Genomic DNA, 9,919 nt, shown 5'->3' with positions numbered 1-9,919 from the left:
AATTCATTTTAATATTTCGGACATCCTTCTAATAGTTGGCGAGAGAAAATAAGGTTAATGAAGACAGTACCAAGCATCGTTCTATGGTTGGCTAGGGAGGGTAAATTAATCAACAGAAGTCTACTAGAATAAGAAGGTAAGTTAAGATTTGCATCCCAGTTTAGGCGCCGTAAAGCAAAAAGAAGAAAGTTTTTTTGTACTGATTCAATACGACCAAAAGTATTCCGTATTGCGGACTCCAGACGGGAGACCCATACTCCAGAATCGGACGGACTAAAGAAATAAAAAAAGTTTTAGTTAAATAAGGATCATCGAATTCTTTTGACCACCTTTTAATAAATCCAAGCACTCCTCTGGCTTTATTAACCATTGACGAAATGTGATTAGAAAATTTTAGTTTAGGGTCCAAGAGAACGCCAAGATCGTTTACAAGAGTTATTCTATCCAAAGAGCTGCCACTTAACGTGTAAGTCGCGTATATCGGATTGGCCCGATAAAAAGTCATCAGCTTGCACTTGGAACGGTTTAAACTTAGTAAATTATCTCGGCACCAGTTTTGAAAATTATCTAGATCGGATTGCAAGTTTAAATGGCAGGAAATGTCCTTATACTGCAGGCACAACTTAACATCATCTGCGTACATAAGTACGCGAGATTGACTTATAATTGAGAGGAAATCGTTTATAAATAATGTAAAAAGTTGCGGACCATCTGGGCTCCCTTGTTGGACACCGGAGGTAATTTTAGAAATTGAATGTTTAAAAAGGACCCTTTCAGGTAACTTGAGATTTATATAAGGAGATCAACTGGAAAACCTAACAGGTCAAGTTTTTGAACAAGAAGCAAGTTATTTACAGGGTCAAATGCTTTACTAAAGTCTGTGTAAATGACGTCTGTTTGAAAACTACTATTGAAGCCTTTTATCACAAATGTAGTGAGCTCTAGAAGGTTTGTTATTGTGGATCTACGTTTAATAAATCCGTGTTGACAGAAATGTTGGAGAAATGATTGATCTACAAAGGTGCTGCAAATGAGGAGTAATGATTTTTTCAAAAAGCTTAGGAATAGCTGACAACTAGAAATACCGCTGTAGTTACTGGCTTCTAACTTGTTACCTTTTTTGAAAAGAGGAACAACAAATGATTCTTTCCAAATATTTGGGAATTGGAAAGTTTCTAGAGATAAGGTAAACAACTTGTGAAGAGGTTTGCACAATAAACTGGCGAATAAACAGGCTTAATACGAAGAAGATCCAAAAGAAGAAAGCTTTCTGTTAAAACGGGACAGAATATGAGGTTTGACTTGGATATGGTGTAAGAATAATGCTGTGAAGAATAATATAAAGTAGAGTAAGACGTTTGAAAAAATTGGGCAAATAAATCGACTATTGCCTGATCTGTGGTTGCCGTATTGTTTTCGAACGACAGATGTTTCAGATCGACGAAAACTGATCGCCAGTCATGAGAGAGAGCGAGAGGCAAACATCTGGCGTTCACTTTTCGTCAATGCTTTTTTTCACCTCGGTCCTCAGATCGACGAAAATATACCAGAAAATTGAATAGCGTTGCCACTCTGCGGAAATAAACTTTGGGTGAACCCTAGCGAAAAGATTAAAAAATTTAATCTTTTGGCGTGCGCTTCTCACTGAACATAATTAGAAATGGAGGGAAAAACTCAAAAAACTCCCAAAAGCCGATTGCAGGAGCTTACATGTGAGGACAAAATAACATTAATACTATCTGGGGTGCCTCTTGTCAGAGCAAAATGTTTTTTAGGTCAAGAATGTACGAAAAACCCAATAAAAGTGCAGCTATGAACTTCAAATTAGCAAGTAATTATCAGTAAATTTAAAAAAAAACTTTTAAATTTAAATTGTATTGTTTTTTAATTTCTTTTTACAGCGGCAGTTTTGTCTTTCCAAGGTAGTTGATAATATCTTTTAAAGGCGCTTTCCCGCAAATACGATATTTGAATTTTAACTGCTTGTCAACAAAGCCAGCTGATTGACAGTACGACTGTAGCACGCTTAAATCTGATGAACTCTCGAAACTTTGGTCACTCTGGAAAGATTAAAGTTTTTACGCTAGCATACTCGCTTGTCGATCTGAATACTAGGCTTAACGAAATTATAAAACTGTTTCGGGTCCTGAGAGAACTGGGCCTTACAACGGTTTAAGTAACTATTATAAAACTGGGCATTAAGCATGGTAAGTCTTGACCGAGCACTTAAATATCTAGTAAAAACGAATTGAGAACCGGTATAATAGGTAGTTTTTATTATTATTTATAGCGTCTTTTATTTATTGTAGGCTTACGTTACTTTAGTTTAGGCTTATTTTACTTTAGTTAAGGCTTATTTTACTTTAGTTTTAGCTTTAGTTCACTTTTGTATAAATCTTGTCTTTTGTATCCTCTTCCGTTGCGCTCTCATAACCAAGTGATCTCACTGCTTGCAGGCAGTTTGCTTTCAACCCCCGTTTTCGCAGAGAGGAGCTCTCTTGAGAGAGTAACATGCTCTCTCGAGAGAGCGTAACTCAAGGAATAGTGTGAACAGGGCATACTTATATTAACTGGGCTGCTACACCGGTATTTTTATATTTCCTAAAAAGTCTGGACTTCAAATTTCTAAAGTGTGTCAACTCTTTACTAAACCAAGGTGATTTATTGGAAATCGACGGAACACAGGAATTAAAAAATGAGTTTATTGCAGTGTAAAAACATTAACTGCTCGGACATATTATTGCATAAGTAAAGATCAGACCAATTAAAGCCAGAAATAAAATTATTTAGCCTCAGAAAGTCGGCCTTGCGAAAACAATGTATTCGTTTGGATGATTTTTCTGGGTGTTCCCCTTTTGCTGCTCACCACCAGCGGCCTTTTTGTGCTTCTAATAGCTTACGACTATTAAACTGCGAGTCCAGCGCAGAGAGGAGATCATCAGCACGGCGAAAACTATCTCTAGCAACTACGAAACAGCTAATCAGCCCCATCAGGCCACCTTTAGTTTGGCGCATGAACGATTTCATCTTGTTCGCAACCTCGACACAACCATCACAACAAAATTGCAAATTGGGCCCCTTTGAAAGGTCATCACTTGTCCGGCCAGTAAAACCGGCGCACTTTGTGTGCACCACATTTTCACACAGCGCTCAAGTTATATTAGACTGGTCAGCCCTGATTACGAGGCTGCATTTTTTGCAGAAGCAGACTAAATTATTATTATTCATTTTATCTATTGGAACCACTGTACCAAGAAAACGATTTGAAATTTATAAGCGAGCAGTTATAAGTACCGCAAGAGCGCAGAAACTGCACGCTTAGAACTTTCAAAGCAAAGAGAGCGAGAGAGCGGGAGCGTAAATTAGTTAAAGTGCATGCAAAAGCAATACTAACAAGAAAGGAAAGCTAACTTCGGGCGGAGCCGAAGTTGATATACCCTTGCAGAATACTCTGTTAATTATATTCTCCAAAATTATTCATATGATGCATTCTTAATACTCATAAAAAATCTCAACTTCCTAACTTTAAAAACACCAAAGTTATGGCATTTCCAATCGTTCAGTTATATGGCAGCTATAGGATATAGTCGGCCGATACTTATGAAATTTGATAGGTCGGATTGATTGGCTGAAAATAAAACCCATAAAAAATCCCAACTTTCTAACTTTACAAACACCAAAGTTATGGCATTTTTAAGGTATATGGCAGCTATAGGATATAGTCGGCCGATCCTTATGAAATTTGGTAGGTCGGACTGATTGGCCAAAAATAAAGCCCATAGAAAATCCCAACTTCCTAAATTTACAAACATCAAAGTTATGGCATTTCCGATCAATCAGTTATATGACAGGTATAGGATATAGTCGGCCGATCCTTATGAAATTTGGCAAGTCGGATTGATTGGCCAAAAATAAAACCTATAGAAAATCTCAACTGCCTAACTTTACAAACACCAAAGTTATGGCATTTCCGATCAATCAGTTATATGGCAGCTAAAGGATATAGTCGTCCGATTCCGGCCGTTCCGACTTATATACTGCGTGCAAAGGAAAGAAGGGTGTGTGCAAAGTTTCAATTCGATATCTTTAAAACTGAGAGACTAGTTCGCGTAGAAACAGACAGACGGACAGACAGACGGACAGACGGACATGCTTATATGAACTCAGGAGGTGATCCTGATCAAGAATATATATACTTTATAGGGTCGGAGATGTCTCCTTCACTGCGTCGCACACTTTTGACCAAAATTATAATAACCTCTGCAAGGGTATAAAAACAGCACTACGACTTACGACGATCAACGCACAAAAGAGAAACGGCGGGGTTACAAGAATAGAAAACACAGAACAGAATTACGAAATTAAAACAATTGTTTAGTATTATTACACAGATGCACAAAGATTTATAGTTCACTCGCGAAGCGAACGGAATTTACATGTATGTTTAAATAACTTAAAGAAAATGAAAATTGTTTTGATTATTCCCACCGCAGAAAAAAAAACACGACCGTTCACTTTGAAAGTCATTATATATATAATATATACCCATATACTCTATAATCTATAATCATAAACATAATCTTGTTTTCATAGTCCTTCTTTAATCCCTCTCGGAACGCAATAAAGTATACATCTTCATCTACTCTAAAAAAAAAAAAAGATTACTTAAACTCCGAAGAAAGCGGACGTGCTTTGCGCGGGCTCCGGGAAAACCTGAAGAAAGTGGATGTATTAAAGAAAAATCAAATTTAAAAAAACTAAATTGGTGTACTTCAAAATAGGCGAAAAGACGCTAAAACTAAATAAATAACAAAAAAATCAGTAATATGATTAATTCAAGTGCAAATTATTTTATAATAGTGCCACGCTAAAATTTTAATGACCGACGAACCAAATAAAGAGCGCATAAGCTCGGTGTGCCGAAGAGACGGGTACTTCTCGTACATCTCTACGCGCGATAGCGAAGTGCAAAAAACGTCTACAAAGACCCACCCGGCTCTACTGTCAGTCGATACTCAAAGAGCACGATCGTTGTCACCCTCTTTACTCACTGTTACTGCCACTCCAACGGCGTGGAGTTCTCAATGTAATATCGACCCTTGGCACATAAGCATCATGCAGTTGTAAAACTTCTGCAATCGCACCAAAAGTAAGAGCAACAACTACAGCAACGTCTCTTACCGCGGAATCGACTGCGATGTCGTCGACTGCAGCGCCAAATATAACGTCAACTAAAATTATGACAAAACAAGAAAGGAAAGCTAACTTCGGGCGGAGCCGAAGTTGATATACCCTTGCAGAATTCTCTGTAAATTATATTCTCCAAAATTATTCATATGATGCATTCTTAATACTCATAAAAAATCCCAACTTCCTAACTTTAAAAACACCAAAGTTATGACATTTCCAATCGTTCAGTTATATGGCAGCTATAGGATATAGTCGGCCGATCCTTATGAAATTTGGTAGGTCGGATTGGCTGGCCAAATATAACACCCATAGAAAATGCCAACTTCCTAACTTTACAAACACCAAAGTTATGGCATTTCCGATCAATCAGTTATATGGCAGCTATAGGATATAGTCGGCCGATCCTTATGAAATTCGGCATGTCGGATTGATTAGCCAAATATAAAACCCATAGAAAATCCCAACATTCTAACTTTACAAACACCAAAGTTATGGCATTTCCGATCAATCAGTTATATGGAAGCTATAGGATATAGTCGGCCGATCCTTATGAAATTCGGCATGTCGGATTGATTAGCCAAATACAAAACCCATAGAAAATCCCAACTTCCTAACTTTACAAACACCAAAGTTATGGCATTTCCGATCGTTCAGTTATATGGCAGCTATAGGATATAGTCGGCCGATCCCGGCCGTTCCGACTTATATACTGCGTGCAAAGGAAAGAAGGGTGTGTGCAAAGTTTCAATTCGATATCTTTAAAACTGAGAGACTAGTTCGCGTAGAAACAGACAGACGGACAGACAGACGGACAGACAGACGGACAGACGGACAGACGGACAGACGGACAGACGGACATGGCTATATCAACTCAGGAGGTGATCCTGATCAAGAATATATATACTTTATAGGGTCGGAGATGTCTCCTTCACTGCGTTGCACACTTTTGACCAAAATTATAATACCCTCTGCAAGGGTATAACAAGAAAGGAAAGCTAACTTCGGGCGGAGCCGAAGTTGAAATACCCTTGCAGAATATTCTGCAAATTATATTCTCCAAAATTATTCATATGATGCATTCTTAATACTCATAAAAAATCCCACCTTCCTAACTTTAAAAACACCAAAGTTATGGCATTTCCAATCGTTCAGTTATATGGCAGCTACAGGATATAGTCGGCCGATCCATATGAAATTTGATAGGTCGGATTAATTGGCCAAAAATAATATCCATAGGAAATCCTAACTTTCTAACTTTTCAAACACCAAAGTTATTTCATTTCCGATCAATCAGTTATATGGCAGCTATAAGATATAGTCGGCCGATCCTTATGAAATTTGGTACGTGGAATTGATTGGCCAAATATAAAACCCATAGAAAGTCCCAACTTCCTAACTTAACAAACAGCAGAGTTATGGCATTTCCGATCAATCAGTTATATGGCAGCTATAGGATATAGTCGGCCGATCCCGGCCGTTCCGACTTATATACTGCGTGCAAAGGAAAGAAGGGTGTGTACAAAGTTTGAATTCGATATCTTTAAAACTGAGAGACTAGTTCGCGTAGAAACAGACAGACGGACAGACAGACGGACAGACGGACAGACGGACAGACGGACATGGCTATATCAACTCAGGAGGTGATCCTGATCAAGAATATATATACTTTATAGGGTCGGAGATGTCTCCTTCACTGCGTTGCACACTTTTGACCAAAATTATAATACCCTCTGCAAGGGTATAACAAAATCAAGCAAATATTCAGCAAGCGGGCCCGGCCATACAAACCGGCATGGATCGCTACATCCAAATTAAGCGTAAGCTTAGCCCGCAGAACACCGCGGTGGGTAATAAGACAAAAATAAACCGAATCCAAAGTGACAACGAATTACCCGTGAGATCCAATAACAACAGATTTGCCCTCCTAGCTGAAACTCAACCGGAACTGGGTAAAGAGACCCAACCGAAACCAAATCCCCCACCAATTTAGATCAGGGAGAAAAGCTCGAACGCCGTGGTCAACAAAATTGTTGCGCTGGTCGGGGACGGAAATTTTCATGTTGTTCCGATCATTAAAGGGAATATTCACGAAACCAAACTTCGGACCAAATCCAAAGAATATTTCCGAGCTGTGTCTAAATACCTGGAGGAAGCTAAGAAAAACTACTACACGTACCAACTAAAAAGCAGCAAGGGCTTGCAAGTTTTACTAAAAGGGATTGAGCCCGACGTAACTCCCAATAAAGTTATCGATGCCCTCAAAAAAAATGGTTTTTCTGCAAAGAACGTTAGTAACATCATTAACAGAAACAAAAAGCCACAACCACTTTTCAAAGTAGAGCTGGAGCCAGACAACAGAGTCTTGAAGAAAAATGAAGTGCACCCCATCTATAACCTCCAATACCTATTGCACCGAAGAATTAAGGTGGAAGAACCACATAAAAGGAACAGCCCTGTTCAATGTACAAACAGTCAGGAGTATGGACACAACAGAACATACTGCACACTTCGATCAGTATGTGTAGTTTGCGGAGACTTTCACAATTCTGCCAATTACCCTGCCAACAAGGAAGACCCCCAAAAGAAGAAATGTGGAAACTGCGGAGGAAATCACACGGCAAACTACATGGGCTGTGTGGTCTACAAGGAGTTGAAAGACCGCATGCGACGAGTGACAACAACGCGCCACCAAAACACTCAAAACGTGTACACTTACTCAAAAACAACGCCGGAAGTATTTTTCGGGACGGCTGCAAGATTCTCATTTGGTCAGCTAAATACACAGAAGCGATTCTCATACGCCGATGCCCTTCGAACAGGAACGGAAAACCCACTCCAGTCTTATCTAGGAAACGTTCCGCAGGTCCCAGGACAGTCACAAAGCCCACTGGAAGCTATGATGGTTATTATGCAACAAAGTATGATGGAATTTATGTCCTTCATGAAAACGGCCATGCAAACACTGATTCAAAACCAGAACATGGTGTTACAGTTGCTTGCAGCAAAGCAGTCCAAATAATTGATGGCAAATCTACGAATAACCATGTGTAATGCCAATGGCGTTTCCCGGCACAAACATGAAATAACACAGTACCTGAATGAAAATCATATCGACATTATGCTACTACAAACAAATACAATTTCCAAATAAAAGGATACACCTTCTGCCGCACAGATCATCCAGATAAAGCCCATGGCGGAACCGGCATCCTAGTCAGGGAACGCATCAAACACCACTTTCACGAAAGGTTTGCAACTAATTACAAAGTGCAGTCAGATAGCGGACCCCTTTTCATAGCCGCTGTCTACTGCCCTCCTCGCTTTACAATTACTGAAGGACAATTCATGGATTTTTACTACTTGGAGATTGCTTCATAGCAGCAGGAGATTATAATGCCAGACATACCCACTGGGGATCACGACTCGTGACTCCCAAAGGAAGGCAATCATATAATGCAATTATAAACTAAGCAACAAATTGGACTATGTTTCCCCAGGTAGCCCCACATACTGGCCAGCTGACCCCAGAAAGGTCCCAGACTTAATACATTTTGCGGTGACAAAAAACATTCCACGCAAAATAATAAGCGCCAAATCGCTTTCGGGACTTTCATTTGACCACTCGCCAGTGCTAATAACTCTTCTTCAAAGCCCAGAAACTACAGATCACCCCCAGAGACTGACATCGCACAGAACAAACTGGTTATGTAAGTTCTCACATCGAACTAACCCCTCAGCTCAACATTGAAGCGGACATCGAAGGATCCACTGATGCTCTTGAAGATGTACTCGTGGCAGCAGCCACTATTTCAACATCACAATCAAAGGGCGTGCAAATCAAGCATTTTAAAACTAATCGGCGATTGGAAAAGCTTGTACTGGAAAAGAGGCGTCTGCGACGTGCTTGGCAAACCAATATATCGCCATCTTCAAAACAACGCCTTAGGGAAGCAACTGGTAAACTAAACCGAGCCCTGAAGAAAGACGCTGAAAATGCACAACTGCGGTACATCGGTAAACTTTCGCCAACTAGTACAAAACAATCTCTCTAGAGGGCTCACCCAAATCTGAGCTCTCCAATCGAAACAGTCACTCCGATAAGAAACCCATCAGGTAGCTGGGCCCGCAGCGATGAAGACAGAGCCGAAACTTTTGCTTCACATCTCCGAAATGTTTTCCAGCCGAACCCTGCCACTAGTCCATTCCTCCAACATTGCTTCAGCCAAAAGAGATAGCGAAAGTAATCGAAGATTTGAAACCGAAAAAGGCTCCGGGCAGTGACCTAATAACACCAAAAATGATAATTGAACTTCCAAACTCTGCTATTGAGGCTATTTTTAAACTCTTCAATGGGATCATACGTCTCGGCTACTATCCGAGCAAATGGAAAAAATCTAAATCTATCTAAATCATAATGATACCGAAGCCCGGAAAAGACCATACAATTCCTTCATCCTACAGGCCAATAAGTTTACTATCGTGTCTGTCTAAATTGTTTGAAAAATGCCTTCTTACACGCATAATACCATATCTGGAAGCACACGATGTTATCATTATGATCATTAAATAACAAAATTAAACAAAATTACCCTTTTTTTTTTTTTTTATTTGTTAAATGGGTTATGTGTTTTAAACTAGTTTTCTACTACCTATGGGGCAGCTTAATCTATTTATATATTGGGGGGAAACAAAATTTAGTCCTTAAGAGTTACATTATATCTTATTATAG

Source organism: Drosophila rhopaloa, unplaced genomic scaffold (assembly GCF_018152115.1).
Source record: "Drosophila rhopaloa isolate 14029-0021.01 unplaced genomic scaffold, ASM1815211v1 contig_203, whole genome shotgun sequence".
Taxonomy (NCBI): Eukaryota; Metazoa; Arthropoda; class Insecta; order Diptera; family Drosophilidae; genus Drosophila; species Drosophila rhopaloa.
The sequence above is the reverse complement of the archived record's forward strand: the minus strand, read 5'-3'. Positions refer to the sequence as shown.